This window comes from Schistocerca cancellata, unplaced genomic scaffold, assembly GCF_023864275.1.
Source record: "Schistocerca cancellata isolate TAMUIC-IGC-003103 unplaced genomic scaffold, iqSchCanc2.1 HiC_scaffold_541, whole genome shotgun sequence".
NCBI classification, from domain to species: Eukaryota; Metazoa; Arthropoda; class Insecta; order Orthoptera; family Acrididae; genus Schistocerca; species Schistocerca cancellata.
The window spans coordinates 12,093-38,078 of record NW_026046555.1 but is presented as its reverse complement, the minus strand read 5'-3'; the positions used below and the strand labels follow the sequence as shown (position 1 = coordinate 38,078).

General features: G+C 54.0%; 58 non-coding genes across 58 annotated transcripts; 46 read left to right on the top strand and 12 right to left on the bottom strand.

The window, feature by feature from the left end:
• The first annotated feature begins 78 nt into the window (after positions 1 to 78).
• On the top strand, positions 79 to 160 carry Trnas-aga (transfer RNA serine (anticodon AGA)). The gene has a single exon. It is a non-coding gene; the product is annotated as a tRNA-Ser (tRNA).
• A 280-nt stretch (positions 161 to 440) lies between these two features.
• Positions 441 to 512, bottom strand: Trnag-ucc (transfer RNA glycine (anticodon UCC)). Its single transcript has one exon. It is a non-coding gene; the product is annotated as a tRNA-Gly (tRNA).
• An 822-nt stretch (positions 513 to 1,334) lies between these two features.
• Trnam-cau (transfer RNA methionine (anticodon CAU)) lies at positions 1,335 to 1,407 on the top strand. The gene has a single exon. It is a non-coding gene; the product is annotated as a tRNA-Met (tRNA).
• Positions 1,408 to 1,729: 322 nt separating this feature from the next.
• Positions 1,730 to 1,801, top strand: Trnae-uuc (transfer RNA glutamic acid (anticodon UUC)). The gene has a single exon. It is a non-coding gene; the product is annotated as a tRNA-Glu (tRNA).
• A 298-nt stretch (positions 1,802 to 2,099) lies between these two features.
• On the top strand, positions 2,100 to 2,172 carry Trnak-uuu (transfer RNA lysine (anticodon UUU)). The gene has a single exon. It is a non-coding gene; the product is annotated as a tRNA-Lys (tRNA).
• A 140-nt stretch (positions 2,173 to 2,312) lies between these two features.
• Positions 2,313 to 2,394, top strand: Trnas-aga (transfer RNA serine (anticodon AGA)). Its single transcript has one exon. It is a non-coding gene; the product is annotated as a tRNA-Ser (tRNA).
• Positions 2,395 to 2,673: 279 nt separating this feature from the next.
• On the bottom strand, positions 2,674 to 2,745 carry Trnag-ucc (transfer RNA glycine (anticodon UCC)). The gene has a single exon. It is a non-coding gene; the product is annotated as a tRNA-Gly (tRNA).
• An 821-nt stretch (positions 2,746 to 3,566) lies between these two features.
• Trnam-cau (transfer RNA methionine (anticodon CAU)) lies at positions 3,567 to 3,639 on the top strand. The gene has a single exon. It is a non-coding gene; the product is annotated as a tRNA-Met (tRNA).
• A 322-nt stretch (positions 3,640 to 3,961) lies between these two features.
• Positions 3,962 to 4,033, top strand: Trnae-uuc (transfer RNA glutamic acid (anticodon UUC)). The gene has a single exon. It is a non-coding gene; the product is annotated as a tRNA-Glu (tRNA).
• A 296-nt stretch (positions 4,034 to 4,329) lies between these two features.
• Trnak-uuu (transfer RNA lysine (anticodon UUU)) lies at positions 4,330 to 4,402 on the top strand. Its single transcript has one exon. It is a non-coding gene; the product is annotated as a tRNA-Lys (tRNA).
• Positions 4,403 to 4,542: 140 nt separating this feature from the next.
• Trnas-aga (transfer RNA serine (anticodon AGA)) lies at positions 4,543 to 4,624 on the top strand. The gene has a single exon. It is a non-coding gene; the product is annotated as a tRNA-Ser (tRNA).
• A 280-nt stretch (positions 4,625 to 4,904) lies between these two features.
• Trnag-ucc (transfer RNA glycine (anticodon UCC)) lies at positions 4,905 to 4,976 on the bottom strand. The gene has a single exon. It is a non-coding gene; the product is annotated as a tRNA-Gly (tRNA).
• An 822-nt stretch (positions 4,977 to 5,798) lies between these two features.
• Positions 5,799 to 5,871, top strand: Trnam-cau (transfer RNA methionine (anticodon CAU)). Its single transcript has one exon. It is a non-coding gene; the product is annotated as a tRNA-Met (tRNA).
• A 322-nt stretch (positions 5,872 to 6,193) lies between these two features.
• On the top strand, positions 6,194 to 6,265 carry Trnae-uuc (transfer RNA glutamic acid (anticodon UUC)). The gene has a single exon. It is a non-coding gene; the product is annotated as a tRNA-Glu (tRNA).
• A 296-nt stretch (positions 6,266 to 6,561) lies between these two features.
• Trnak-uuu (transfer RNA lysine (anticodon UUU)) lies at positions 6,562 to 6,634 on the top strand. The gene has a single exon. It is a non-coding gene; the product is annotated as a tRNA-Lys (tRNA).
• Positions 6,635 to 6,774: 140 nt separating this feature from the next.
• On the top strand, positions 6,775 to 6,856 carry Trnas-aga (transfer RNA serine (anticodon AGA)). Its single transcript has one exon. It is a non-coding gene; the product is annotated as a tRNA-Ser (tRNA).
• A 280-nt stretch (positions 6,857 to 7,136) lies between these two features.
• Trnag-ucc (transfer RNA glycine (anticodon UCC)) lies at positions 7,137 to 7,208 on the bottom strand. Its single transcript has one exon. It is a non-coding gene; the product is annotated as a tRNA-Gly (tRNA).
• An 822-nt stretch (positions 7,209 to 8,030) lies between these two features.
• On the top strand, positions 8,031 to 8,103 carry Trnam-cau (transfer RNA methionine (anticodon CAU)). The gene has a single exon. It is a non-coding gene; the product is annotated as a tRNA-Met (tRNA).
• A 322-nt stretch (positions 8,104 to 8,425) lies between these two features.
• On the top strand, positions 8,426 to 8,497 carry Trnae-uuc (transfer RNA glutamic acid (anticodon UUC)). The gene has a single exon. It is a non-coding gene; the product is annotated as a tRNA-Glu (tRNA).
• Positions 8,498 to 8,793: 296 nt separating this feature from the next.
• On the top strand, positions 8,794 to 8,866 carry Trnak-uuu (transfer RNA lysine (anticodon UUU)). The gene has a single exon. It is a non-coding gene; the product is annotated as a tRNA-Lys (tRNA).
• Positions 8,867 to 9,006: 140 nt separating this feature from the next.
• Positions 9,007 to 9,088, top strand: Trnas-aga (transfer RNA serine (anticodon AGA)). Its single transcript has one exon. It is a non-coding gene; the product is annotated as a tRNA-Ser (tRNA).
• A 280-nt stretch (positions 9,089 to 9,368) lies between these two features.
• On the bottom strand, positions 9,369 to 9,440 carry Trnag-ucc (transfer RNA glycine (anticodon UCC)). Its single transcript has one exon. It is a non-coding gene; the product is annotated as a tRNA-Gly (tRNA).
• An 822-nt stretch (positions 9,441 to 10,262) lies between these two features.
• Positions 10,263 to 10,335, top strand: Trnam-cau (transfer RNA methionine (anticodon CAU)). Its single transcript has one exon. It is a non-coding gene; the product is annotated as a tRNA-Met (tRNA).
• A 322-nt stretch (positions 10,336 to 10,657) lies between these two features.
• Positions 10,658 to 10,729, top strand: Trnae-uuc (transfer RNA glutamic acid (anticodon UUC)). The gene has a single exon. It is a non-coding gene; the product is annotated as a tRNA-Glu (tRNA).
• Positions 10,730 to 11,025: 296 nt separating this feature from the next.
• Trnak-uuu (transfer RNA lysine (anticodon UUU)) lies at positions 11,026 to 11,098 on the top strand. The gene has a single exon. It is a non-coding gene; the product is annotated as a tRNA-Lys (tRNA).
• Positions 11,099 to 11,238: 140 nt separating this feature from the next.
• Positions 11,239 to 11,320, top strand: Trnas-aga (transfer RNA serine (anticodon AGA)). Its single transcript has one exon. It is a non-coding gene; the product is annotated as a tRNA-Ser (tRNA).
• A 280-nt stretch (positions 11,321 to 11,600) lies between these two features.
• Positions 11,601 to 11,672, bottom strand: Trnag-ucc (transfer RNA glycine (anticodon UCC)). Its single transcript has one exon. It is a non-coding gene; the product is annotated as a tRNA-Gly (tRNA).
• Positions 11,673 to 12,494: 822 nt separating this feature from the next.
• On the top strand, positions 12,495 to 12,567 carry Trnam-cau (transfer RNA methionine (anticodon CAU)). The gene has a single exon. It is a non-coding gene; the product is annotated as a tRNA-Met (tRNA).
• Positions 12,568 to 12,889: 322 nt separating this feature from the next.
• On the top strand, positions 12,890 to 12,961 carry Trnae-uuc (transfer RNA glutamic acid (anticodon UUC)). Its single transcript has one exon. It is a non-coding gene; the product is annotated as a tRNA-Glu (tRNA).
• A 296-nt stretch (positions 12,962 to 13,257) lies between these two features.
• Positions 13,258 to 13,330, top strand: Trnak-uuu (transfer RNA lysine (anticodon UUU)). The gene has a single exon. It is a non-coding gene; the product is annotated as a tRNA-Lys (tRNA).
• Positions 13,331 to 13,470: 140 nt separating this feature from the next.
• Trnas-aga (transfer RNA serine (anticodon AGA)) lies at positions 13,471 to 13,552 on the top strand. The gene has a single exon. It is a non-coding gene; the product is annotated as a tRNA-Ser (tRNA).
• Positions 13,553 to 13,832: 280 nt separating this feature from the next.
• On the bottom strand, positions 13,833 to 13,904 carry Trnag-ucc (transfer RNA glycine (anticodon UCC)). Its single transcript has one exon. It is a non-coding gene; the product is annotated as a tRNA-Gly (tRNA).
• An 822-nt stretch (positions 13,905 to 14,726) lies between these two features.
• Trnam-cau (transfer RNA methionine (anticodon CAU)) lies at positions 14,727 to 14,799 on the top strand. Its single transcript has one exon. It is a non-coding gene; the product is annotated as a tRNA-Met (tRNA).
• Positions 14,800 to 15,121: 322 nt separating this feature from the next.
• On the top strand, positions 15,122 to 15,193 carry Trnae-uuc (transfer RNA glutamic acid (anticodon UUC)). Its single transcript has one exon. It is a non-coding gene; the product is annotated as a tRNA-Glu (tRNA).
• Positions 15,194 to 15,489: 296 nt separating this feature from the next.
• Positions 15,490 to 15,562, top strand: Trnak-uuu (transfer RNA lysine (anticodon UUU)). Its single transcript has one exon. It is a non-coding gene; the product is annotated as a tRNA-Lys (tRNA).
• A 140-nt stretch (positions 15,563 to 15,702) lies between these two features.
• Trnas-aga (transfer RNA serine (anticodon AGA)) lies at positions 15,703 to 15,784 on the top strand. Its single transcript has one exon. It is a non-coding gene; the product is annotated as a tRNA-Ser (tRNA).
• A 280-nt stretch (positions 15,785 to 16,064) lies between these two features.
• Positions 16,065 to 16,136, bottom strand: Trnag-ucc (transfer RNA glycine (anticodon UCC)). Its single transcript has one exon. It is a non-coding gene; the product is annotated as a tRNA-Gly (tRNA).
• Positions 16,137 to 16,958: 822 nt separating this feature from the next.
• Positions 16,959 to 17,031, top strand: Trnam-cau (transfer RNA methionine (anticodon CAU)). Its single transcript has one exon. It is a non-coding gene; the product is annotated as a tRNA-Met (tRNA).
• Positions 17,032 to 17,353: 322 nt separating this feature from the next.
• Positions 17,354 to 17,425, top strand: Trnae-uuc (transfer RNA glutamic acid (anticodon UUC)). Its single transcript has one exon. It is a non-coding gene; the product is annotated as a tRNA-Glu (tRNA).
• Positions 17,426 to 17,721: 296 nt separating this feature from the next.
• On the top strand, positions 17,722 to 17,794 carry Trnak-uuu (transfer RNA lysine (anticodon UUU)). The gene has a single exon. It is a non-coding gene; the product is annotated as a tRNA-Lys (tRNA).
• A 140-nt stretch (positions 17,795 to 17,934) lies between these two features.
• Trnas-aga (transfer RNA serine (anticodon AGA)) lies at positions 17,935 to 18,016 on the top strand. Its single transcript has one exon. It is a non-coding gene; the product is annotated as a tRNA-Ser (tRNA).
• Positions 18,017 to 18,296: 280 nt separating this feature from the next.
• On the bottom strand, positions 18,297 to 18,368 carry Trnag-ucc (transfer RNA glycine (anticodon UCC)). The gene has a single exon. It is a non-coding gene; the product is annotated as a tRNA-Gly (tRNA).
• Positions 18,369 to 19,190: 822 nt separating this feature from the next.
• Trnam-cau (transfer RNA methionine (anticodon CAU)) lies at positions 19,191 to 19,263 on the top strand. Its single transcript has one exon. It is a non-coding gene; the product is annotated as a tRNA-Met (tRNA).
• Positions 19,264 to 19,585: 322 nt separating this feature from the next.
• Trnae-uuc (transfer RNA glutamic acid (anticodon UUC)) lies at positions 19,586 to 19,657 on the top strand. Its single transcript has one exon. It is a non-coding gene; the product is annotated as a tRNA-Glu (tRNA).
• Positions 19,658 to 19,953: 296 nt separating this feature from the next.
• Trnak-uuu (transfer RNA lysine (anticodon UUU)) lies at positions 19,954 to 20,026 on the top strand. Its single transcript has one exon. It is a non-coding gene; the product is annotated as a tRNA-Lys (tRNA).
• A 140-nt stretch (positions 20,027 to 20,166) lies between these two features.
• On the top strand, positions 20,167 to 20,248 carry Trnas-aga (transfer RNA serine (anticodon AGA)). The gene has a single exon. It is a non-coding gene; the product is annotated as a tRNA-Ser (tRNA).
• Positions 20,249 to 20,528: 280 nt separating this feature from the next.
• On the bottom strand, positions 20,529 to 20,600 carry Trnag-ucc (transfer RNA glycine (anticodon UCC)). The gene has a single exon. It is a non-coding gene; the product is annotated as a tRNA-Gly (tRNA).
• An 822-nt stretch (positions 20,601 to 21,422) lies between these two features.
• Positions 21,423 to 21,495, top strand: Trnam-cau (transfer RNA methionine (anticodon CAU)). The gene has a single exon. It is a non-coding gene; the product is annotated as a tRNA-Met (tRNA).
• Positions 21,496 to 21,817: 322 nt separating this feature from the next.
• On the top strand, positions 21,818 to 21,889 carry Trnae-uuc (transfer RNA glutamic acid (anticodon UUC)). The gene has a single exon. It is a non-coding gene; the product is annotated as a tRNA-Glu (tRNA).
• Positions 21,890 to 22,185: 296 nt separating this feature from the next.
• Trnak-uuu (transfer RNA lysine (anticodon UUU)) lies at positions 22,186 to 22,258 on the top strand. The gene has a single exon. It is a non-coding gene; the product is annotated as a tRNA-Lys (tRNA).
• Positions 22,259 to 22,398: 140 nt separating this feature from the next.
• On the top strand, positions 22,399 to 22,480 carry Trnas-aga (transfer RNA serine (anticodon AGA)). The gene has a single exon. It is a non-coding gene; the product is annotated as a tRNA-Ser (tRNA).
• Positions 22,481 to 22,760: 280 nt separating this feature from the next.
• Trnag-ucc (transfer RNA glycine (anticodon UCC)) lies at positions 22,761 to 22,832 on the bottom strand. Its single transcript has one exon. It is a non-coding gene; the product is annotated as a tRNA-Gly (tRNA).
• Positions 22,833 to 23,654: 822 nt separating this feature from the next.
• On the top strand, positions 23,655 to 23,727 carry Trnam-cau (transfer RNA methionine (anticodon CAU)). The gene has a single exon. It is a non-coding gene; the product is annotated as a tRNA-Met (tRNA).
• Positions 23,728 to 24,049: 322 nt separating this feature from the next.
• Positions 24,050 to 24,121, top strand: Trnae-uuc (transfer RNA glutamic acid (anticodon UUC)). The gene has a single exon. It is a non-coding gene; the product is annotated as a tRNA-Glu (tRNA).
• A 296-nt stretch (positions 24,122 to 24,417) lies between these two features.
• Positions 24,418 to 24,490, top strand: Trnak-uuu (transfer RNA lysine (anticodon UUU)). The gene has a single exon. It is a non-coding gene; the product is annotated as a tRNA-Lys (tRNA).
• A 140-nt stretch (positions 24,491 to 24,630) lies between these two features.
• Positions 24,631 to 24,712, top strand: Trnas-aga (transfer RNA serine (anticodon AGA)). Its single transcript has one exon. It is a non-coding gene; the product is annotated as a tRNA-Ser (tRNA).
• A 280-nt stretch (positions 24,713 to 24,992) lies between these two features.
• Positions 24,993 to 25,064, bottom strand: Trnag-ucc (transfer RNA glycine (anticodon UCC)). The gene has a single exon. It is a non-coding gene; the product is annotated as a tRNA-Gly (tRNA).
• Positions 25,065 to 25,886: 822 nt separating this feature from the next.
• Positions 25,887 to 25,959, top strand: Trnam-cau (transfer RNA methionine (anticodon CAU)). The gene has a single exon. It is a non-coding gene; the product is annotated as a tRNA-Met (tRNA).
• The last annotated feature ends 27 nt before the right edge of the window (positions 25,960 to 25,986 follow it).

The following is a 25,986-nucleotide window of genomic DNA, read 5'->3' as shown; positions in this document are numbered from 1 at the left end:
GCACAGAGTTCGTTTCCTGTCAACATTCTGCGCAGACCGGTTAGATTTTTCACGATTCGAGGGAAGCTTCAGATACGAGCAGTCGTGGCCGAGTGGTTAAGGCGTCTGACTAGAAATCAGATTCCCTCTGGGAGCGTAGGTTCGAGTCCTACCGACTGCGTCCGTTTTTCTTTTCTTTTTTTCTTTAGGAAGGAGGAGCAGAAAATTTCGCGGTTTGCCTGTCGTTTTGGTACCTCGCCACACCTCACCTCTCACAGTCGTTTATAGCGCCTGTCCTTTTGATAAGGGCGAATTCCAAGCGTCAGCTTTCGCGTCAGCCGAGCAAAGTCGGGACAAGTCGGGACATACTACAGGATGGCCTGCGTGGAGCAACGACGGAAAGAAAACGTTAATTTAACAGCACGTGGCTCACATACTCATACGCAAAAAGTTTCGCCCGTTGCGGTGGCCGGGAATCGAACCCGGATCAGCTGCTTGGAAGGCAACTATGCTCACCATTACACCACCACCGCACAGCCGCTGCTCGCAACGCCGCGCTGTGTCGGCTTCCCGCCCGCCGCCAGCGGCCCACGGTGATAGTAGCTGTAGGCGCTTTACGAGGTAGGAGGGTGCATCCACACGCATTCGGGTAGCGCCTCCACGCACGCTGCGTCTTTGGGCAAGACTCGTCGCCGCGGCCGCAACGTTACTCACACGATAGTGATGAGCGGTCGCTATAAGGCAGTGTAGTGGGGGACTCCGCGTGTGTAGCACTTTTTTCGGTCGTATCCGACGTCGCTGGGTGGCAATCCCACTTTCCCTGCAGACAGCTGCTCGGGAATATGCTCGGCAAGCACGGACGGCATCGGACGTCCGCCCCCAACAAGTGCAACTAACAAAATGAGAACAACAACTAAAAAAGTGGTAGGTTGTTCGCCTACCACGCGGGCGGCCCGGCTTCGATTCCCGGCCGATGCATCGTTTTGCTGTTCTCGCTATAATGCCGCCGCGCCGATTGCCCGCTTGAGCTGCGTCAGCCTCAGGAATGTGTAGCAGGATTCGCTGTGAGAAGAACCAAACACGCAGCACGCAAGAGGCCGTACTTGGACGGTCGCGTGCTATTTCTGAACTCTAGCGTCGGCCTGGCCCTACAGGCCGCTGTGTCCAGGTGCCGCAAGGGCGATGTACTGTTACCTCAGGCAGTGCTGCTTTCCGTTGAAAAAGCTGCGGCAGCAGTTTAATCTAGCCAGTCGGGAAAGCACGTGTAGCAACACAGCAGATTCTTGAGAAAGCGCAAACTGTCTATCTCTAATATGTGGGACTTACCAAGTTTCCTGGGACGCTTGTTGCAACGTGCCTCGGTAGCGCAGTAGGTAGCGCGTAAGTCTCATAATCTTAAGGTCGTGAGTTCGATCCTCACCCGGGGCATTTAATTTGCTGTACATCATGGCTGAATTAACGGCGCTGCTGTTGCTAGGGAACGAACTTAATTGTCGTTTGTTATCCCCAAGGAGTCCACGCCTCAGCGTAAAAATGTTTACTTCCAATTATGGCAAGGTACAACTTTGATCTTTCTCCTCCCCTGTTATGAGTAAAATATGATGCAAACAGCAATGAATAGTCAGTTTCGAGCTGTGCGCCATGCCAGTCTGCACGCACAAATACGCTCGCAAACAGAGAGCACCACTGAGTCCGGATTCAGCACGAAATGCGGGAGGAGAGGGAGTAAATCTCACGTTTACCGAGCAAATCCGGTGTGGTCTAGTGGCTAGGATACCTGGCTTTCACCCAGGAGGCCCGGGTTCGATTCCCGGTACCGGAAGAGAAGTTTTTGCGCACACGTCCCTCCATGTTTTGGCCTTCCAACCTTCGTTTGTCGCCCTCCTTCCGGAGCTTCAACCGAACGTAATCGGGGAAAACAGGCACAAGATGCAATTACTGTCAGCACCGGGATAAAGGCAGAAGAGGCACTAGTCTCCGCTGTTGGGCTGCTACCAGCGTCAGTGGGAAGTCGGTGAAGTGGCCAGTTGCGCCAGAAGCCAGCAATTACCGTAGTACGCCTACACACGCGTTCCAATTATTCACATTGCTTGCAGCCGCTCCACCCACAACGGGCATGAGCCCGGATAGCTCAGTCGGTAGAGCATTAGGCTTTTAACCTAAGGGTCCAGGGTTCGAGTCCCTGTCCGGGCGAAGATTTTTAACGCTTCCGTAATGGCTCGTCTCGTAGCGCTGGTAGCCCTGCCGTAATCAGTGCACAGAGTTCGTTTCCTGTCAACATTCTGCGCAGACCGGTTAGATTTTTCACGATTCGAGGGAAGCTTCAGATACGAGCAGTCGTGGCCGAGTGGTTAAGGCGTCTGACTAGAAATCAGATTCCCTCTGGGAGCGTAGGTTCGAGTCCTACCGACTGCGTCCGTTTTTCTTTCTTTTTTTCTTTAGGAAGGAGGAGCAGAAAATTTCGCGGTTTGCCTGTCGTTTTGGTACCTCGCCACACCTCACCTCTCACAGTCGTTTATAGCGCCTGTCCTTTTGATAAGGGCGAATTCCAAGCGTCAGCTTTCGCGTCAGCCGAGCAAAGTCGGGACAAGTCGGGACATACTACAGGATGGCCTGCGTGGAGCAACGACGGAAAGAAAACGTTAATTTAACAGCACGTGGCTCACATACTCATACGCAAAAAGTTTCGCCCGTTGCGGTGGCCGGGAATCGAACCCGGATCAACTGCTTGGAAGGCAACTATGCTCACCATTACACCACCACCGCACAGCCGCTGCTCGCAACGCCGCGCTGTGTCGGCTTCCCGCCCGCCGCCAGCGGCCCACGGTGATAGTAGCTGTAGGCGCTTTACGAGGTAGGAGGGTGCATCCACACGCATTCGGGTAGCGCCTCCACGCACGCTGCGTCTTTGGGCAAGACTCGTCGCCGCGGCCGCAACGTTACTCACACGATAGTGATGAGCGGTCGCTATAAGGCAGTGTAGTGGGGGACTCCGCGTGTGTAGCACTTTTTTCGGTCGTATCCGACGTCGCTGGGTGGCAATCCCACTTTCCCTGCAGACAGCTGCTCGGGAATATGCTCGGCAAGCACGGACGGCATCGGACGTCCGCCCCCAACAAGTGCAACTAACAAAATGAGAACAACAACTAAAAAAGTGGTAGGTTGTTCGCCTACCACGCGGGCGGCCCGGCTTCGATTCCGGCCGATGCATCGTTTTGCTGTTCTCGCTATAATGCCGCCGCGCCGATTGCCCGCTTGAGCTGCGTCAGCCTCAGGAATGTGTAGCAGGATTCGCTGTGAGAAGAACCAAACACGCAGCACGCAAGAGGCCGTACTTGGACGGTCGCGTGCTATTTCTGAACTCTAGCGTCGGCCTGGCCCTACAGGCCGCTGTGTCCAGGTGCCGCAAGGGCGATGTACTGTTACCTCAGGCAGTGCTGCTTTCCGTTGAAAAAGCTGCGGCAGCAGTTTAATCTAGCCAGTCGGGAAAGCACGTGTAGCAACACAGCAGATTCTTGAGAAAGCGCAAACTGTCTATCTCTAATATGTGGGACTTACCAAGTTTCCTGGGACGCTTGTTGCAACGTGCCTCGGTAGCGCAGTAGGTAGCGCGTAAGTCTCATAATCTTAAGGTCGTGAGTTCGATCCTCACCCGGGGCATTTAATTTGCTGTACATCATGGCTGAATTAACGGCGCTGCTGTTGCTAGGGAACGAACTTAATTGTCGTTTGTTATCCCCAAGGAGTCCACGCCTCAGCGTAAAAATGTTTACTTCCAATTATGGCAAGGTACAACTTTGATCTTTCTCCTCCCCTGTTATGAGTAAAATATGATGCAAACAGCAATGAATAGTCAGTTTCGAGCTGTGCGCCATGCCAGTCTGCACGCACAAATACGCTCGCAAACAGAGAGCACCACTGAGTCCGGATTCAGCACGAAATGCGGGAGGAGAGGGAGTAAATCTCACGTTTACCGAGCAAATCCGGTGTGGTCTAGTGGCTAGGATACCTGGCTTTCACCCAGGAGGCCCGGGTTCGATTCCCGGTACCGGAAGAGAAGTTTTTGCGCACACGTCCCTCCATGTTTTGGCCTTCCAACCTTCGTTTGTCGCCCTCCTTCCGGAGCTTCAACCGAACGTAATCGGGGAAAACAGGCACAAGATGCAATTACTGTCAGCACCGGGATAAAGGCAGAAGAGGCACTAGTCCGCTGTTGGGCTGCTACCAGCGTCAGTGGGAAGTCGGTGAAGTGGCCAGTTGCGCCAGAAGCCAGCAATTACCGTAGTACGCCTACACACGCGTTCCAATTATTCACATTGCTTGCAGCCGCTCCACCCACAACGGGCATGAGCCCGGATAGCTCAGTCGGTAGAGCATTAGGCTTTTAACCTAAGGGTCCAGGGTTCGAGTCCCTGTCCGGGCGAAGATTTTTAACGCTTCCGTAATGGCTCGTCTCGTAGCGCTGGTAGCCCTGCCGTAATCAGTGCACAGAGTTCGTTTCCTGTCAACATTCTGCGCAGACCGGTTAGATTTTTCACGATTCGAGGGAAGCTTCAGATACGAGCAGTCGTGGCCGAGTGGTTAAGGCGTCTGACTAGAAATCAGATTCCCTCTGGGAGCGTAGGTTCGAGTCCTACCGACTGCGTCCGTTTTTCTTTTCTTTTTTTCTTTAGGAAGGAGGAGCAGAAAATTTCGCGGTTTGCCTGTCGTTTTGGTACCTCGCCACACCTCACCTCTCACAGTCGTTTATAGCGCCTGTCCTTTTGATAAGGGCGAATTCCAAGCGTCAGCTTTCGCGTCAGCCGAGCAAAGTCGGGACAAGTCGGGACATACTACAGGATGGCCTGCGTGGAGCAACGACGGAAAGAAAACGTTAATTTAACAGCACGTGGCTCACATACTCATACGCAAAAAGTTTCGCCCGTTGCGGTGGCCGGGAATCGAACCCGGATCAACTGCTTGGAAGGCAACTATGCTCACCATTACACCACCACCGCACAGCCGCTGCTCGCAACGCCGCGCTGTGTCGGCTTCCCGCCCGCCGCCAGCGGCCCACGGTGATAGTAGCTGTAGGCGCTTTACGAGGTAGGAGGGTGCATCCACACGCATTCGGGTAGCGCCTCCACGCACGCTGCGTCTTTGGGCAAGACTCGTCGCCGCGGCCGCAACGTTACTCACACGATAGTGATGAGCGGTCGCTATAAGGCAGTGTAGTGGGGGACTCCGCGTGTGTAGCACTTTTTTCGGTCGTATCCGACGTCGCTGGGTGGCAATCCCACTTTCCCTGCAGACAGCTGCTCGGGAATATGCTCGGCAAGCACGGACGGCATCGGACGTCCGCCCCCAACAAGTGCAACTAACAAAATGAGAACAACAACTAAAAAAGTGGTAGGTTGTTCGCCTACCACGCGGGCGGCCCGGCTTCGATTCCCGGCCGATGCATCGTTTTGCTGTTCTCGCTATAATGCCGCCGCGCCGATTGCCCGCTTGAGCTGCGTCAGCCTCAGGAATGTGTAGCAGGATTCGCTGTGAGAAGAACCAAACACGCAGCACGCAAGAGGCCGTACTTGGACGGTCGCGTGCTATTTCTGAACTCTAGCGTCGGCCTGGCCCTACAGGCCGCTGTGTCCAGGTGCCGCAAGGGCGATGTACTGTTACCTCAGGCAGTGCTGCTTTCCGTTGAAAAAGCTGCGGCAGCAGTTTAATCTAGCCAGTCGGGAAAGCACGTGTAGCAACACAGCAGATTCTTGAGAAAGCGCAAACTGTCTATCTCTAATATGTGGGACTTACCAAGTTTCCTGGGACGCTTGTTGCAACGTGCCTCGGTAGCGCAGTAGGTAGCGCGTAAGTCTCATAATCTTAAGGTCGTGAGTTCGATCCTCACCCGGGGCATTTAATTTGCTGTACATCATGGCTGAATTAACGGCGCTGCTGTTGCTAGGGAACGAACTTAATTGTCGTTTGTTATCCCCAAGGAGTCCACGCCTCAGCGTAAAAATGTTTACTTCCAATTATGGCAAGGTACAACTTTGATCTTTCTCCTCCCCTGTTATGAGTAAAATATGATGCAAACAGCAATGAATAGTCAGTTTCGAGCTGTGCGCCATGCCAGTCTGCACGCACAAATACGCTCGCAAACAGAGAGCACCACTGAGTCCGGATTCAGCACGAAATGCGGGAGGAGAGGGAGTAAATCTCACGTTTACCGAGCAAATCCGGTGTGGTCTAGTGGCTAGGATACCTGGCTTTCACCCAGGAGGCCCGGGTTCGATTCCCGGTACCGGAAGAGAAGTTTTTGCGCACACGTCCCTCCATGTTTTGGCCTTCCAACCTTCGTTTGTCGCCCTCCTTCCGGAGCTTCAACCGAACGTAATCGGGGAAAACAGGCACAAGATGCAATTACTGTCAGCACCGGGATAAAGGCAGAAGAGGCACTAGTCCGCTGTTGGGCTGCTACCAGCGTCAGTGGGAAGTCGGTGAAGTGGCCAGTTGCGCCAGAAGCCAGCAATTACCGTAGTACGCCTACACACGCGTTCCAATTATTCACATTGCTTGCAGCCGCTCCACCCACAACGGGCATGAGCCCGGATAGCTCAGTCGGTAGAGCATTAGGCTTTTAACCTAAGGGTCCAGGGTTCGAGTCCCTGTCCGGGCGAAGATTTTTAACGCTTCCGTAATGGCTCGTCTCGTAGCGCTGGTAGCCCTGCCGTAATCAGTGCACAGAGTTCGTTTCCTGTCAACATTCTGCGCAGACCGGTTAGATTTTTCACGATTCGAGGGAAGCTTCAGATACGAGCAGTCGTGGCCGAGTGGTTAAGGCGTCTGACTAGAAATCAGATTCCCTCTGGGAGCGTAGGTTCGAGTCCTACCGACTGCGTCCGTTTTTCTTTTCTTTTTTTCTTTAGGAAGGAGGAGCAGAAAATTTCGCGGTTTGCCTGTCGTTTTGGTACCTCGCCACACCTCACCTCTCACAGTCGTTTATAGCGCCTGTCCTTTTGATAAGGGCGAATTCCAAGCGTCAGCTTTCGCGTCAGCCGAGCAAAGTCGGGACAAGTCGGGACATACTACAGGATGGCCTGCGTGGAGCAACGACGGAAAGAAAACGTTAATTTAACAGCACGTGGCTCACATACTCATACGCAAAAAGTTTCGCCCGTTGCGGTGGCCGGGAATCGAACCCGGATCAACTGCTTGGAAGGCAACTATGCTCACCATTACACCACCACCGCACAGCCGCTGCTCGCAACGCCGCGCTGTGTCGGCTTCCCGCCCGCCGCCAGCGGCCCACGGTGATAGTAGCTGTAGGCGCTTTACGAGGTAGGAGGGTGCATCCACACGCATTCGGGTAGCGCCTCCACGCACGCTGCGTCTTTGGGCAAGACTCGTCGCCGCGGCCGCAACGTTACTCACACGATAGTGATGAGCGGTCGCTATAAGGCAGTGTAGTGGGGGACTCCGCGTGTGTAGCACTTTTTTCGGTCGTATCCGACGTCGCTGGGTGGCAATCCCACTTTCCCTGCAGACAGCTGCTCGGGAATATGCTCGGCAAGCACGGACGGCATCGGACGTCCGCCCCCAACAAGTGCAACTAACAAAATGAGAACAACAACTAAAAAAGTGGTAGGTTGTTCGCCTACCACGCGGGCGGCCCGGCTTCGATTCCCGGCCGATGCATCGTTTTGCTGTTCTCGCTATAATGCCGCCGCGCCGATTGCCCGCTTGAGCTGCGTCAGCCTCAGGAATGTGTAGCAGGATTCGCTGTGAGAAGAACCAAACACGCAGCACGCAAGAGGCCGTACTTGGACGGTCGCGTGCTATTTCTGAACTCTAGCGTCGGCCTGGCCCTACAGGCCGCTGTGTCCAGGTGCCGCAAGGGCGATGTACTGTTACCTCAGGCAGTGCTGCTTTCCGTTGAAAAAGCTGCGGCAGCAGTTTAATCTAGCCAGTCGGGAAAGCACGTGTAGCAACACAGCAGATTCTTGAGAAAGCGCAAACTGTCTATCTCTAATATGTGGGACTTACCAAGTTTCCTGGGACGCTTGTTGCAACGTGCCTCGGTAGCGCAGTAGGTAGCGCGTAAGTCTCATAATCTTAAGGTCGTGAGTTCGATCCTCACCCGGGGCATTTAATTTGCTGTACATCATGGCTGAATTAACGGCGCTGCTGTTGCTAGGGAACGAACTTAATTGTCGTTTGTTATCCCCAAGGAGTCCACGCCTCAGCGTAAAAATGTTTACTTCCAATTATGGCAAGGTACAACTTTGATCTTTCTCCTCCCCTGTTATGAGTAAAATATGATGCAAACAGCAATGAATAGTCAGTTTCGAGCTGTGCGCCATGCCAGTCTGCACGCACAAATACGCTCGCAAACAGAGAGCACCACTGAGTCCGGATTCAGCACGAAATGCGGGAGGAGAGGGAGTAAATCTCACGTTTACCGAGCAAATCCGGTGTGGTCTAGTGGCTAGGATACCTGGCTTTCACCCAGGAGGCCCGGGTTCGATTCCCGGTACCGGAAGAGAAGTTTTTGCGCACACGTCCCTCCATGTTTTGGCCTTCCAACCTTCGTTTGTCGCCCTCCTTCCGGAGCTTCAACCGAACGTAATCGGGGAAAACAGGCACAAGATGCAATTACTGTCAGCACCGGGATAAAGGCAGAAGAGGCACTAGTCCGCTGTTGGGCTGCTACCAGCGTCAGTGGGAAGTCGGTGAAGTGGCCAGTTGCGCCAGAAGCCAGCAATTACCGTAGTACGCCTACACACGCGTTCCAATTATTCACATTGCTTGCAGCCGCTCCACCCACAACGGGCATGAGCCCGGATAGCTCAGTCGGTAGAGCATTAGGCTTTTAACCTAAGGGTCCAGGGTTCGAGTCCCTGTCCGGGCGAAGATTTTTAACGCTTCCGTAATGGCTCGTCTCGTAGCGCTGGTAGCCCTGCCGTAATCAGTGCACAGAGTTCGTTTCCTGTCAACATTCTGCGCAGACCGGTTAGATTTTTCACGATTCGAGGGAAGCTTCAGATACGAGCAGTCGTGGCCGAGTGGTTAAGGCGTCTGACTAGAAATCAGATTCCCTCTGGGAGCGTAGGTTCGAGTCCTACCGACTGCGTCCGTTTTTCTTTTCTTTTTTTCTTTAGGAAGGAGGAGCAGAAAATTTCGCGGTTTGCCTGTCGTTTTGGTACCTCGCCACACCTCACCTCTCACAGTCGTTTATAGCGCCTGTCCTTTTGATAAGGGCGAATTCCAAGCGTCAGCTTTCGCGTCAGCCGAGCAAAGTCGGGACAAGTCGGGACATACTACAGGATGGCCTGCGTGGAGCAACGACGGAAAGAAAACGTTAATTTAACAGCACGTGGCTCACATACTCATACGCAAAAAGTTTCGCCCGTTGCGGTGGCCGGGAATCGAACCCGGATCAACTGCTTGGAAGGCAACTATGCTCACCATTACACCACCACCGCACAGCCGCTGCTCGCAACGCCGCGCTGTGTCGGCTTCCCGCCCGCCGCCAGCGGCCCACGGTGATAGTAGCTGTAGGCGCTTTACGAGGTAGGAGGGTGCATCCACACGCATTCGGGTAGCGCCTCCACGCACGCTGCGTCTTTGGGCAAGACTCGTCGCCGCGGCCGCAACGTTACTCACACGATAGTGATGAGCGGTCGCTATAAGGCAGTGTAGTGGGGGACTCCGCGTGTGTAGCACTTTTTTCGGTCGTATCCGACGTCGCTGGGTGGCAATCCCACTTTCCCTGCAGACAGCTGCTCGGGAATATGCTCGGCAAGCACGGACGGCATCGGACGTCCGCCCCCAACAAGTGCAACTAACAAAATGAGAACAACAACTAAAAAAGTGGTAGGTTGTTCGCCTACCACGCGGGCGGCCCGGCTTCGATTCCCGGCCGATGCATCGTTTTGCTGTTCTCGCTATAATGCCGCCGCGCCGATTGCCCGCTTGAGCTGCGTCAGCCTCAGGAATGTGTAGCAGGATTCGCTGTGAGAAGAACCAAACACGCAGCACGCAAGAGGCCGTACTTGGACGGTCGCGTGCTATTTCTGAACTCTAGCGTCGGCCTGGCCCTACAGGCCGCTGTGTCCAGGTGCCGCAAGGGCGATGTACTGTTACCTCAGGCAGTGCTGCTTTCCGTTGAAAAAGCTGCGGCAGCAGTTTAATCTAGCCAGTCGGGAAAGCACGTGTAGCAACACAGCAGATTCTTGAGAAAGCGCAAACTGTCTATCTCTAATATGTGGGACTTACCAAGTTTCCTGGGACGCTTGTTGCAACGTGCCTCGGTAGCGCAGTAGGTAGCGCGTAAGTCTCATAATCTTAAGGTCGTGAGTTCGATCCTCACCCGGGGCATTTAATTTGCTGTACATCATGGCTGAATTAACGGCGCTGCTGTTGCTAGGGAACGAACTTAATTGTCGTTTGTTATCCCCAAGGAGTCCACGCCTCAGCGTAAAAATGTTTACTTCCAATTATGGCAAGGTACAACTTTGATCTTTCTCCTCCCCTGTTATGAGTAAAATATGATGCAAACAGCAATGAATAGTCAGTTTCGAGCTGTGCGCCATGCCAGTCTGCACGCACAAATACGCTCGCAAACAGAGAGCACCACTGAGTCCGGATTCAGCACGAAATGCGGGAGGAGAGGGAGTAAATCTCACGTTTACCGAGCAAATCCGGTGTGGTCTAGTGGCTAGGATACCTGGCTTTCACCCAGGAGGCCCGGGTTCGATTCCCGGTACCGGAAGAGAAGTTTTTGCGCACACGTCCCTCCATGTTTTGGCCTTCCAACCTTCGTTTGTCGCCCTCCTTCCGGAGCTTCAACCGAACGTAATCGGGGAAAACAGGCACAAGATGCAATTACTGTCAGCACCGGGATAAAGGCAGAAGAGGCACTAGTCCGCTGTTGGGCTGCTACCAGCGTCAGTGGGAAGTCGGTGAAGTGGCCAGTTGCGCCTGAAGCCAGCAATTACCGTAGTACGCCTACACACGCGTTCCAATTATTCACATTGCTTGCAGCCGCTCCACCCACAACGGGCATGAGCCCGGATAGCTCAGTCGGTAGAGCATTAGGCTTTTAACCTAAGGGTCCAGGGTTCGAGTCCCTGTCCGGGCGAAGATTTTTAACGCTTCCGTAATGGCTCGTCTCGTAGCGCTGGTAGCCCTGCCGTAATCAGTGCACAGAGTTCGTTTCCTGTCAACATTCTGCGCAGACCGGTTAGATTTTTCACGATTCGAGGGAAGCTTCAGATACGAGCAGTCGTGGCCGAGTGGTTAAGGCGTCTGACTAGAAATCAGATTCCCTCTGGGAGCGTAGGTTCGAGTCCTACCGACTGCGTCCGTTTTTCTTTTCTTTTTTTCTTTAGGAAGGAGGAGCAGAAAATTTCGCGGTTTGCCTGTCGTTTTGGTACCTCGCCACACCTCACCTCTCACAGTCGTTTATAGCGCCTGTCCTTTTGATAAGGGCGAATTCCAAGCGTCAGCTTTCGCGTCAGCCGAGCAAAGTCGGGACAAGTCGGGACATACTACAGGATGGCCTGCGTGGAGCAACGACGGAAAGAAAACGTTAATTTAACAGCACGTGGCTCACATACTCATACGCAAAAAGTTTCGCCCGTTGCGGTGGCCGGGAATCGAACCCGGATCAACTGCTTGGAAGGCAACTATGCTCACCATTACACCACCACCGCACAGCCGCTGCTCGCAACGCCGCGCTGTGTCGGCTTCCCGCCCGCCGCCAGCGGCCCACGGTGATAGTAGCTGTAGGCGCTTTACGAGGTAGGAGGGTGCATCCACACGCATTCGGGTAGCGCCTCCACGCACGCTGCGTCTTTGGGCAAGACTCGTCGCCGCGGCCGCAACGTTACTCACACGATAGTGATGAGCGGTCGCTATAAGGCAGTGTAGTGGGGGACTCCGCGTGTGTAGCACTTTTTTCGGTCGTATCCGACGTCGCTGGGTGGCAATCCCACTTTCCCTGCAGACAGCTGCTCGGGAATATGCTCGGCAAGCACGGACGGCATCGGACGTCCGCCCCCAACAAGTGCAACTAACAAAATGAGAACAACAACTAAAAAAGTGGTAGGTTGTTCGCCTACCACGCGGGCGGCCCGGCTTCGATTCCCGGCCGATGCATCGTTTTGCTGTTCTCGCTATAATGCCGCCGCGCCGATTGCCCGCTTGAGCTGCGTCAGCCTCAGGAATGTGTAGCAGGATTCGCTGTGAGAAGAACCAAACACGCAGCACGCAAGAGGCCGTACTTGGACGGTCGCGTGCTATTTCTGAACTCTAGCGTCGGCCTGGCCCTACAGGCCGCTGTGTCCAGGTGCCGCAAGGGCGATGTACTGTTACCTCAGGCAGTGCTGCTTTCCGTTGAAAAAGCTGCGGCAGCAGTTTAATCTAGCCAGTCGGGAAAGCACGTGTAGCAACACAGCAGATTCTTGAGAAAGCGCAAACTGTCTATCTCTAATATGTGGGACTTACCAAGTTTCCTGGGACGCTTGTTGCAACGTGCCTCGGTAGCGCAGTAGGTAGCGCGTAAGTCTCATAATCTTAAGGTCGTGAGTTCGATCCTCACCCGGGGCATTTAATTTGCTGTACATCATGGCTGAATTAACGGCGCTGCTGTTGCTAGGGAACGAACTTAATTGTCGTTTGTTATCCCCAAGGAGTCCACGCCTCAGCGTAAAAATGTTTACTTCCAATTATGGCAAGGTACAACTTTGATCTTTCTCCTCCCCTGTTATGAGTAAAATATGATGCAAACAGCAATGAATAGTCAGTTTCGAGCTGTGCGCCATGCCAGTCTGCACGCACAAATACGCTCGCAAACAGAGAGCACCACTGAGTCCGGATTCAGCACGAAATGCGGGAGGAGAGGGAGTAAATCTCACGTTTACCGAGCAAATCCGGTGTGGTCTAGTGGCTAGGATACCTGGCTTTCACCCAGGAGGCCCGGGTTCGATTCCCGGTACCGGAAGAGAAGTTTTTGCGCACACGTCCCTCCATGTTTTGGCCTTCCAACCTTCGTTTGTCGCCCTCCTTCCGGAGCTTCAACCGAACGTAATCGGGGAAAACAGGCACAAGATGCAATTACTGTCAGCACCGGGATAAAGGCAGAAGAGGCACTAGTCCGCTGTTGGGCTGCTACCAGCGTCAGTGGGAAGTCGGTGAAGTGGCCAGTTGCGCCAGAAGCCAGCAATTACCGTAGTACGCCTACACACGCGTTCCAATTATTCACATTGCTTGCAGCCGCTCCACCCACAACGGGCATGAGCCCGGATAGCTCAGTCGGTAGAGCATTAGGCTTTTAACCTAAGGGTCCAGGGTTCGAGTCCCTGTCCGGGCGAAGATTTTTAACGCTTCCGTAATGGCTCGTCTCGTAGCGCTGGTAGCCCTGCCGTAATCAGTGCACAGAGTTCGTTTCCTGTCAACATTCTGCGCAGACCGGTTAGATTTTTCACGATTCGAGGGAAGCTTCAGATACGAGCAGTCGTGGCCGAGTGGTTAAGGCGTCTGACTAGAAATCAGATTCCCTCTGGGAGCGTAGGTTCGAGTCCTACCGACTGCGTCCGTTTTTCTTTTCTTTTTTTCTTTAGGAAGGAGGAGCAGAAAATTTCGCGGTTTGCCTGTCGTTTTGGTACCTCGCCACACCTCACCTCTCACAGTCGTTTATAGCGCCTGTCCTTTTGATAAGGGCGAATTCCAAGCGTCAGCTTTCGCGTCAGCCGAGCAAAGTCGGGACAAGTCGGGACATACTACAGGATGGCCTGCGTGGAGCAACGACGGAAAGAAAACGTTAATTTAACAGCACGTGGCTCACATACTCATACGCAAAAAGTTTCGCCCGTTGCGGTGGCCGGGAATCGAACCCGGATCAACTGCTTGGAAGGCAACTATGCTCACCATTACACCACCACCGCACAGCCGCTGCTCGCAACGCCGCGCTGTGTCGGCTTCCCGCCCGCCGCCAGCGGCCCACGGTGATAGTAGCTGTAGGCGCTTTACGAGGTAGGAGGGTGCATCCACACGCATTCGGGTAGCGCCTCCACGCACGCTGCGTCTTTGGGCAAGACTCGTCGCCGCGGCCGCAACGTTACTCACACGATAGTGATGAGCGGTCGCTATAAGGCAGTGTAGTGGGGGACTCCGCGTGTGTAGCACTTTTTTCGGTCGTATCCGACGTCGCTGGGTGGCAATCCCACTTTCCCTGCAGACAGCTGCTCGGGAATATGCTCGGCAAGCACGGACGGCATCGGACGTCCGCCCCCAACAAGTGCAACTAACAAAATGAGAACAACAACTAAAAAAGTGGTAGGTTGTTCGCCTACCACGCGGGCGGCCCGGCTTCGATTCCCGGCCGATGCATCGTTTTGCTGTTCTCGCTATAATGCCGCCGCGCCGATTGCCCGCTTGAGCTGCGTCAGCCTCAGGAATGTGTAGCAGGATTCGCTGTGAGAAGAACCAAACACGCAGCACGCAAGAGGCCGTACTTGGACGGTCGCGTGCTATTTCTGAACTCTAGCGTCGGCCTGGCCCTACAGGCCGCTGTGTCCAGGTGCCGCAAGGGCGATGTACTGTTACCTCAGGCAGTGCTGCTTTCCGTTGAAAAAGCTGCGGCAGCAGTTTAATCTAGCCAGTCGGGAAAGCACGTGTAGCAACACAGCAGATTCTTGAGAAAGCGCAAACTGTCTATCTCTAATATGTGGGACTTACCAAGTTTCCTGGGACGCTTGTTGCAACGTGCCTCGGTAGCGCAGTAGGTAGCGCGTAAGTCTCATAATCTTAAGGTCGTGAGTTCGATCCTCACCCGGGGCATTTAATTTGCTGTACATCATGGCTGAATTAACGGCGCTGCTGTTGCTAGGGAACGAACTTAATTGTCGTTTGTTATCCCCAAGGAGTCCACGCCTCAGCGTAAAAATGTTTACTTCCAATTATGGCAAGGTACAACTTTGATCTTTCTCCTCCCCTGTTATGAGTAAAATATGATGCAAACAGCAATGAATAGTCAGTTTCGAGCTGTGCGCCATGCCAGTCTGCACGCACAAATACGCTCGCAAACAGAGAGCACCACTGAGTCCGGATTCAGCACGAAATGCGGGAGGAGAGGGAGTAAATCTCACGTTTACCGAGCAAATCCGGTGTGGTCTAGTGGCTAGGATACCTGGCTTTCACCCAGGAGGCCCGGGTTCGATTCCCGGTACCGGAAGAGAAGTTTTTGCGCACACGTCCCTCCATGTTTTGGCCTTCCAACCTTCGTTTGTCGCCCTCCTTCCGGAGCTTCAACCGAACGTAATCGGGGAAAACAGGCACAAGATGCAATTACTGTCAGCACCGGGATAAAGGCAGAAGAGGCACTAGTCCGCTGTTGGGCTGCTACCAGCGTCAGTGGGAAGTCGGTGAAGTGGCCAGTTGCGCCAGAAGCCAGCAATTACCGTAGTACGCCTACACACGCGTTCCAATTATTCACATTGCTTGCAGCCGCTCCACCCACAACGGGCATGAGCCCGGATAGCTCAGTCGGTAGAGCATTAGGCTTTTAACCTAAGGGTCCAGGGTTCGAGTCCCTGTCCGGGCGAAGATTTTTAACGCTTCCGTAATGGCTCGTCTCGTAGCGCTGGTAGCCCTGCCGTAATCAGTGCACAGAGTTCGTTTCCTGTCAACATTCTGCGCAGACCGGTTAGATTTTTCACGATTCGAGGGAAGCTTCAGATACGAGCAGTCGTGGCCGAGTGGTTAAGGCGTCTGACTAGAAATCAGATTCCCTCTGGGAGCGTAGGTTCGAGTCCTACCGACTGCGTCCGTTTTTCTTTTCTTTTTTTCTTTAGGAAGGAGGAGCAGAAAATTTCGCGGTTTGCCTGTCGTTTTGGTACCTCGCCACACCTCACCTCTCACAGTCGTTTATAGCGCCTGTCCTTTTGATAAGGGCGAATTCCAAGCGTCAGCTTTCGCGTCAGCCGAGCAAAGTCGGGACAAGTCGGGACATACTACAGGATGGCCTGCGTGGAGCAACGACGGAAAGAAAACGTTAATTTAACAGCACGTGGCTCACATACTCATACGCAAAAAGTTTCGCCCGTTGCGGTGGCCGGGAATCGAACCCGGATCAACTGCTTGGAAGGCAACTATGCTCACCATTACACCACCACCGCACAGCCGCTGCTCGCAACGCCGCGCTGTGTCGGCTTCCCGCCCGCCGCCAGCGGCCCACGGTGATAGTAGCTGTAGGCGCTTTACGAGGTAGGAGGGTGCATCCACACGCATTCGGGTAGCGCCTCCACGCACGCTGCGTCTTTGGGCAAGACTCGTCGCCGCGGCCGCAACGTTACTCACACGATAGTGATGAGCGGTCGCTATAAGGCAGTGTAGTGGGGGACTCCGCGTGTGTAGCACTTTTTTCGGTCGTATCCGACGTCGCTGGGTGGCAATCCCACTTTCCCTGCAGACAGCTGCTCGGGAATATGCTCGGCAAGCACGGACGGCATCGGACGTCCGCCCCCAACAAGTGCAACTAACAAAATGAGAACAACAACTAAAAAAGTGGTAGGTTGTTCGCCTACCACGCGGGCGGCCCGGCTTCGATTCCCGGCCGATGCATCGTTTTGCTGTTCTCGCTATAATGCCGCCGCGCCGATTGCCCGCTTGAGCTGCGTCAGCCTCAGGAATGTGTAGCAGGATTCGCTGTGAGAAGAACCAAACACGCAGCACGCAAGAGGCCGTACTTGGACGGTCGCGTGCTATTTCTGAACTCTAGCGTCGGCCTGGCCCTACAGGCCGCTGTGTCCAGGTGCCGCAAGGGCGATGTACTGTTACCTCAGGCAGTGCTGCTTTCCGTTGAAAAAGCTGCGGCAGCAGTTTAATCTAGCCAGTCGGGAAAGCACGTGTAGCAACACAGCAGATTCTTGAGAAAGCGCAAACTGTCTATCTCTAATATGTGGGACTTACCAAGTTTCCTGGGACGCTTGTTGCAACGTGCCTCGGTAGCGCAGTAGGTAGCGCGTAAGTCTCATAATCTTAAGGTCGTGAGTTCGATCCTCACCCGGGGCATTTAATTTGCTGTACATCATGGCTGAATTAACGGCGCTGCTGTTGCTAGGGAACGAACTTAATTGTCGTTTGTTATCCCCAAGGAGTCCACGCCTCAGCGTAAAAATGTTTACTTCCAATTATGGCAAGGTACAACTTTGATCTTTCTCCTCCCCTGTTATGAGTAAAATATGATGCAAACAGCAATGAATAGTCAGTTTCGAGCTGTGCGCCATGCCAGTCTGCACGCACAAATACGCTCGCAAACAGAGAGCACCACTGAGTCCGGATTCAGCACGAAATGCGGGAGGAGAGGGAGTAAATCTCACGTTTACCGAGCAAATCCGGTGTGGTCTAGTGGCTAGGATACCTGGCTTTCACCCAGGAGGCCCGGGTTCGATTCCCGGTACCGGAAGAGAAGTTTTTGCGCACACGTCCCTCCATGTTTTGGCCTTCCAACCTTCGTTTGTCGCCCTCCTTCCGGAGCTTCAACCGAACGTAATCGGGGAAAACAGGCACAAGATGCAATTACTGTCAGCACCGGGATAAAGGCAGAAGAGGCACTAGTCCGCTGTTGGGCTGCTACCAGCGTCAGTGGGAAGTCGGTGAAGTGGCCAGTTGCGCCAGAAGCCAGCAATTACCGTAGTACGCCTACACACGCGTTCCAATTATTCACATTGCTTGCAGCCGCTCCACCCACAACGCGCATGAGCCCGGATAGCTCAGTCGGTAGAGCATTAGGCTTTTAACCTAAGGGTCCAGGGTTCGAGTCCCTGTCCGGGCGAAGATTTTTAACGCTTCCGTAATGGCTCGTCTCGTAGCGCTGGTAGCCCTGCCGTAATCAGTGCACAGAGTTCGTTTCCTGTCAACATTCTGCGCAGACCGGTTAGATTTTTCACGATTCGAGGGAAGCTTCAGATACGAGCAGTCGTGGCCGAGTGGTTAAGGCGTCTGACTAGAAATCAGATTCCCTCTGGGAGCGTAGGTTCGAGTCCTACCGACTGCGTCCGTTTTTCTTTTCTTTTTTTCTTTAGGAAGGAGGAGCAGAAAATTTCGCGGTTTGCCTGTCGTTTTGGTACCTCGCCACACCTCACCTCTCACAGTCGTTTATAGCGCCTGTCCTTTTGATAAGGGCGAATTCCAAGCGTCAGCTTTCGCGTCAGCCGAGCAAAGTCGGGACAAGTCGGGACATACTACAGGATGGCCTGCGTGGAGCAACGACGGAAAGAAAACGTTAATTTAACAGCACGTGGCTCACATACTCATACGCAAAAAGTTTCGCCCGTTGCGGTGGCCGGGAATCGAACCCGGATCAACTGCTTGGAAGGCAACTATGCTCACCATTACACCACCACCGCACAGCCGCTGCTCGCAACGCCGCGCTGTGTCGGCTTCCCGCCCGCCGCCAGCGGCCCACGGTGATAGTAGCTGTAGGCGCTTTACGAGGTAGGAGGGTGCATCCACACGCATTCGGGTAGCGCCTCCACGCACGCTGCGTCTTTGGGCAAGACTCGTCGCCGCGGCCGCAACGTTACTCACACGATAGTGATGAGCGGTCGCTATAAGGCAGTGTAGTGGGGGACTCCGCGTGTGTAGCACTTTTTTCGGTCGTATCCGACGTCGCTGGGTGGCAATCCCACTTTCCCTGCAGACAGCTGCTCGGGAATATGCTCGGCAAGCACGGACGGCATCGGACGTCCGCCCCCAACAAGTGCAACTAACAAAATGAGAACAACAACTAAAAAAGTGGTAGGTTGTTCGCCTACCACGCGGGCGGCCCGGCTTCGATTCCCGGCCGATGCATCGTTTTGCTGTTCTCGCTATAATGCCGCCGCGCCGATTGCCCGCTTGAGCTGCGTCAGCCTCAGGAATGTGTAGCAGGATTCGCTGTGAGAAGAACCAAACACGCAGCACGCAAGAGGCCGTACTTGGACGGTCGCGTGCTATTTCTGAACTCTAGCGTCGGCCTGGCCCTACAGGCCGCTGTGTCCAGGTGCCGCAAGGGCGATGTACTGTTACCTCAGGCAGTGCTGCTTTCCGTTGAAAAAGCTGCGGCAGCAGTTTAATCTAGCCAGTCGGGAAAGCACGTGTAGCAACACAGCAGATTCTTGAGAAAGCGCAAACTGTCTATCTCTAATATGTGGGACTTACCAAGTTTCCTGGGACGCTTGTTGCAACGTGCCTCGGTAGCGCAGTAGGTAGCGCGTAAGTCTCATAATCTTAAGGTCGTGAGTTCGATCCTCACCCGGGGCATTTAATTTGCTGTACATCATGGCTGAATTAACGGCGCTGCTGTTGCTAGGGAACGAACTTAATTGTCGTTTGTTATCCCCAAGGAGTCCACGCCTCAGCGTAAAAATGTTTACTTCCAATTATGGCAAGGTACAACTTTGATCTTTCTCCTCCCCTGTTATGAGTAAAATATGATGCAAACAGCAATGAATAGTCAGTTTCGAGCTGTGCGCCATGCCAGTCTGCACGCACAAATACGCTCGCAAACAGAGAGCACCACTGAGTCCGGATTCAGCACGAAATGCGGGAGGAGAGGGAGTAAATCTCACGTTTACCGAGCAAATTCGGTGTGGTCTAGTGGCTAGGATACCTGGCTTTCACCCAGGAGGCCCGGGTTCGATTCCCGGTACCGGAAGAGAAGTTTTTGCGCACACGTCCCTCCATGTTTTGGCCTTCCAACCTTCGTTTGTCGCCCTCCTTCCGGAGCTTCAACCGAACGTAATCGGGGAAAACAGGCACAAGATGCAATTACTGTCAGCACCGGGATAAAGGCAGAAGAGGCACTAGTCCGCTGTTGGGCTGCTACCAGCGTCAGTGGGAAGTCGGTGAAGTGGCCAGTTGCGCCAGAAGCCAGCAATTACCGTAGTACGCCTACACACGCGTTCCAATTATTCACATTGCTTGCAGCCGCTCCACCCACAACGGGCATGAGCCCGGATAGCTCAGTCGGTAGAGCATTAGGCTTTTAACCTAAGGGTCCAGGGTTCGAGTCCCTGTCCGGGCGAAGATTTTTAACGCTTCCGTAATGGCTCGTCTCGTAGCGCTGGTAGCCCTGCCGTAATCAGTGCACAGAGTTCGTTTCCTGTCAACATTCTGCGCAGACCGGTTAGATTTTTCACGATTCGAGGGAAGCTTCAGATACGAGCAGTCGTGGCCGAGTGGTTAAGGCGTCTGACTAGAAATCAGATTCCCTCTGGGAGCGTAGGTTCGAGTCCTACCGACTGCGTCCGTTTTTCTTTTCTTTTTTTCTTTAGGAAGGAGGAGCAGAAAATTTCGCGGTTTGCCTGTCGTTTTGGTACCTCGCCACACCTCACCTCTCACAGTCGTTTATAGCGCCTGTCCTTTTGATAAGGGCGAATTCCAAGCGTCAGCTTTCGCGTCAGCCGAGCAAAGTCGGGACAAGTCGGGACATACTACAGGATGGCCTGCGTGGAGCAACGACGGAAAGAAAACGTTAATTTAACAGCACGTGGCTCACATACTCATACGCAAAAAGTTTCGCCCGTTGCGGTGGCCGGGAATCGAACCCGGATCAACTGCTTGGAAGGCAACTATGCTCACCATTACACCACCACCGCACAGCCGCTGCTCGCAACGCCGCGCTGTGTCGGCTTCCCGCCCGCCGCCAGCGGCCCACGGTGATAGTAGCTGTAGGCGCTTTACGAGGTAGGAGGGTGCATCCACACGCATTCGGGTAGCGCCTCCACGCACGCTGCGTCTTTGGGCAAGACTCGTCGCCGCGGCCGCAACGTTACTCACACGATAGTGATGAGCGGTCGCTATAAGGCAGTGTAGTGGGGGACTCCGCGTGTGTAGCACTTTTTTCGGTCGTATCCGACGTCGCTGGGTGGCAATCCCACTTTCCCTGCAGACAGCTGCTCGGGAATATGCTCGGCAAGCACGGACGGCATCGGACGTCCGCCCCCAACAAGTGCAACTAACAAAATGAGAACAACAACTAAAAAAGTGGTAGGTTGTTCGCCTACCACGCGGGCGGCCCGGCTTCGATTCCCGGCCGATGCATCGTTTTGCTGTTCTCGCTATAATGCCGCCGCGCCGATTGCCCGCTTGAGCTGCGTCAGCCTCAGGAATGTGTAGCAGGATTCGCTGTGAGAAGAACCAAACACGCAGCACGCAAGAGGCCGTACTTGGACGGTCGCGTGCTATTTCTGAACTCTAGCGTCGGCCTGGCCCTACAGGCCGCTGTGTCCAGGTGCCGCAAGGGCGATGTACTGTTACCTCAGGCAGTGCTGCTTTCCGTTGAAAAAGCTGCGGCAGCAGTTTAATCTAGCCAGTCGGGAAAGCACGTGTAGCAACACAGCAGATTCTTGAGAAAGCGCAAACTGTCTATCTCTAATATGTGGGACTTACCAAGTTTCCTGGGACGCTTGTTGCAACGTGCCTCGGTAGCGCAGTAGGTAGCGCGTAAGTCTCATAATCTTAAGGTCGTGAGTTCGATCCTCACCCGGGGCATTTAATTTGCTGTACATCATGGCTGAATTAACGGCGCTGCTGTTGCTAGGGAACGAACTTAATTGTCGTTTGTTATCCCCAAGGAGTCCACGCCTCAGCGTAAAAATGTTTACTTCCAATTATGGCAAGGTACAACTTTGATCTTTCTCCTCCCCTGTTATGAGTAAAATATGATGCAAACAGCAATGAATAGTCAGTTTCGAGCTGTGCGCCATGCCAGTCTGCACGCACAAATACGCTCGCAAACAGAGAGCACCACTGAGTCCGGATTCAGCACGAAATGCGGGAGGAGAGGGAGTAAATCTCACGTTTACCGAGCAAATCCGGTGTGGTCTAGTGGCTAGGATACCTGGCTTTCACCCAGGAGGCCCGGGTTCGATTCCCGGTACCGGAAGAGAAGTTTTTGCGCACACGTCCCTCCATGTTTTGGCCTTCCAACCTTCGTTTGTCGCCCTCCTTCCGGAGCTTCAACCGAACGTAATCGGGGAAAACAGGCACAAGATGCAATTACTGTCAGCACCGGGATAAAGGCAGAAGAGGCACTAGTCCGCTGTTGGGCTGCTACCAGCGTCAGTGGGAAGTCGGTGAAGTGGCCAGTTGCGCCAGAAGCCAGCAATTACCGTAGTACGCCTACACACGCGTTCCAATTATTCACATTGCTTGCAGCCGCTCCACCCACAACGGGCATGAGCCCGGATAGCTCAGTCGGTAGAGCATTAGGCTTTTAATCTAAGGGTCCAGGGTTCGAGTCCCTGTCCGGGCGAAGATTTTTAACGCTTCCGTAATGGCTCGTCTCGTAGCGCTGGTAGCCCTGCCGTAATCAGTGCACAGAGTTCGTTTCCTGTCAACATTCTGCGCAGACCGGTTAGATTTTTCACGATTCGAGGGAAGCTTCAGATACGAGCAGTCGTGGCCGAGTGGTTAAGGCGTCTGACTAGAAATCAGATTCCCTCTGGGAGCGTAGGTTCGAGTCCTACCGACTGCGTCCGTTTTTCTTTTCTTTTTTTCTTTAGGAAGGAGGAGCAGAAAATTTCGCGGTTTGCCTGTCGTTTTGGTACCTCGCCACACCTCACCTCTCACAGTCGTTTATAGCGCCTGTCCTTTTGATAAGGGCGAATTCCAAGCGTCAGCTTTCGCGTCAGCCGAGCAAAGTCGGGACAAGTCGGGACATACTACAGGATGGCCTGCGTGGAGCAACGACGGAAAGAAAACGTTAATTTAACAGCACGTGGCTCACATACTCATACGCAAAAAGTTTCGCCCGTTGCGGTGGCCGGGAATCGAACCCGGATCAACTGCTTGGAAGGCAACTATGCTCACCATTACACCACCACCGCACAGCCGCTGCTCGCAACGCCGCGCTGTGTCGGCTTCCCGCCCGCCGCCAGCGGCCCACGGTGATAGTAGCTGTAGGCGCTTTACGAGGTAGGAGGGTGCATCCACACGCATTCGGGTAGCGCCTCCACGCACGCTGCGTCTTTGGGCAAGACTCGTCGCCGCGGCCGCAACGTTACTCACACGATAGTGATGAGCGGTCGCTATAAGGCAGTGTAGTGGGGGACTCCGCGTGTGTAGCACTTTTTTCGGTCGTATCCGACGTCGCTGGGTGGCAATCCCACTTTCCCTGCAGACAGCTGCTCGGGAATATGCTCGGCAAGCACGGACGGCATCGGACGTCCGCCCCCAACAAGTGCAACTAACAAAATGAGAACAACAACTAAAAAAGTGGTAGGTTGTTCGCCTACCACGCGGGCGGCCCGGCTTCGATTCCCGGCCGATGCATCGTTTTGCTGTTCTCGCTATAATGCCGCCGCGCCGATTGCCCGCTTGAGCTGCGTCAGCCTCAGGAATGTGTAGCAGGATTCGCTGTGAGAAGAACCAAACACGCAGCACGCAAGAGGCCGTACTTGGACGGTCGCGTGCTATTTCTGAACTCTAGCGTCGGCCTGGCCCTACAGGCCGCTGTGTCCAGGTGCCGCAAGGGCGATGTACTGTTACCTCAGGCAGTGCTGCTTTCCGTTGAAAAAGCTGCGGCAGCAGTTTAATCTAGCCAGTCGGGAAAGCACGTGTAGCAACACAGCAGATTCTTGAGAAAGCGCAAACTGTCTATCTCTAATATGTGGGACTTACCAAGTTTCCTGGGACGCTTGTTGCAACGTGCCTCGGTAGCGCAGTAGGTAGCGCGTAAGTCTCATAATCTTAAGGTCGTGAGTTCGATCCTCACCCGGGGCATTTAATTTGCTGTACATCATGGCTGAATTAACGGCGCTGCTGTTGCTAGGGAACGAACTTAATTGTCGTTTGTTATCCCCAAGGAGTCCACGCCTCAGCGTAAAAATGTTTACTTCCAATTATGGCAAGGTACAACTTTGATCTTTCTCCTCCCCTGTTATGAGTAAAATATGATGCAAACAGCAATGAATAGTCAGTTTCGAGCTGTGCGCCATGCCAGTCTGCACGCACAAATACGCTCGCAAACAGAGAGCACCACTGAGTCCGGATTCAGCACGAAATGCGGGAGGAGAGGGAGTAAATCTCACGTTTACCGAGCAAATCCGGTGTGGTCTAGTGGCTAGGATACCTGGCTTTCACCCAGGAGGCCCGGGTTCGATTCCCGGTACCGGAAGAGAAGTTTTTGCGCACACGTCCCTCCATGTTTTGGCCTTCCAACCTTCGTTTGTCGCCCTCCTTCCGGAGCTTCAACCGAACGTAATCGGGGAAAACAGGCACAAGATGCAATTACTGTCAGCACCGGGATAAAGGCAGAAGAGGCACTAGTCCGCTGTTGGGCTGCTACCAGCGTCAGTGGGAAGTCGGTGAAGTGGCCAGTTGCGCCAGAAGCCAGCAATTACCGTAGTACGCCTACACACGCGTTCCAATTATTCACATTGCTTGCAGCCGCTCCACCCACAACGCGCATGAGCCCGGATAGCTCAGTCGGTAGAGCATTAGGCTTTTAACCTAAGGGTCCAGGGTTCGAGTCCCTGTCCGGGCGAAGATTTTTAACGCTTCCGTAATGGCTCGTCTCGTAGCGCTGGTAGCCCTGCCGTAATCAGTGCACAGAGTTCGTTTCCTGTCAACATTCTGCGCAGACCGGTTAGATTTTTCACGATTCGAGGGAAGCTTCAGATACGAGCAGTCGTGGCCGAGTGGTTAAGGCGTCTGACTAGAAATCAGATTCCCTCTGGGAGCGTAGGTTCGAGTCCTACCGACTGCGTCCGTTTTTCTTTTCTTTTTTTCTTTAGGAAGGAGGAGCAGAAAATTTCGCGGTTTGCCTGTCGTTTTGGTACCTCGCCACACCTCACCTCTCACAGTCGTTTATAGCGCCTGTCCTTTTGATAAGGGCGAATTCCAAGCGTCAGCTTTCGCGTCAGCCGAGCAAAGTCGGGACAAGTCGGGACATACTACAGGATGGCCTGCGTGGAGCAACGACGGAAAGAAAACGTTAATTTAACAGCACGTGGCTCACATACTCATACGCAAAAAGTTTCGCCCGTTGCGGTGGCCGGGAATCGAACCCGGATCAACTGCTTGGAAGGCAACTATGCTCACCATTACACCACCACCGCACAGCCGCTGCTCGCAACGCCGCGCTGTGTCGGCTTCCCGCCCGCCGCCAGCGGCCCACGGTGATAGTAGCTGTAGGCGCTTTACGAGGTAGGAGGGTGCATCCACACGCATTCGGGTAGCGCCTCCACGCACGCTGCGTCTTTGGGCAAGACTCGTCGCCGCGGCCGCAACGTTACTCACACGATAGTGATGAGCGGTCGCTATAAGGCAGTGTAGTGGGGGACTCCGCGTGTGTAGCACTTTTTTCGGTCGTATCCGACGTCGCTGGGTGGCAATCCCACTTTCCCTGCAGACAGCTGCTCGGGAATATGCTCGGCAAGCACGGACGGCATCGGACGTCCGCCCCCAACAAGTGCAACTAACAAAATGAGAACAACAACTAAAAAAGTGGTAGGTTGTTCGCCTACCACGCGGGCGGCCCGGCTTCGATTCCCGGCCGATGCATCGTTTTGCTGTTCTCGCTATAATGCCGCCGCGCCGATTGCCCGCTTGAGCTGCGTCAGCCTCAGGAATGTGTAGCAGGATTCGCTGTGAGAAGAACCAAACACGCAGCACGCAAGAGGCCGTACTTGGACGGTCGCGTGCTATTTCTGAACTCTAGCGTCGGCCTGGCCCTACAGGCCGCTGTGTCCAGGTGCCGCAAGGGCGATGTACTGTTACCTCAGGCAGTGCTGCTTTCCGTTGAAAAAGCTGCGGCAGCAGTTTAATCTAGCCAGTCGGGAAAGCACGTGTAGCAACACAGCAGATTCTTGAGAAAGCGCAAACTGTCTATCTCTAATATGTGGGACTTACCAAGTTTCCTGGGACGCTTGTTGCAACGTGCCTCGGTAGCGCAGTAGGTAGCGCGTAAGTCTCATAATCTTAAGGTCGTGAGTTCGATCCTCACCCGGGGCATTTAATTTGCTGTACATCATGGCTGAA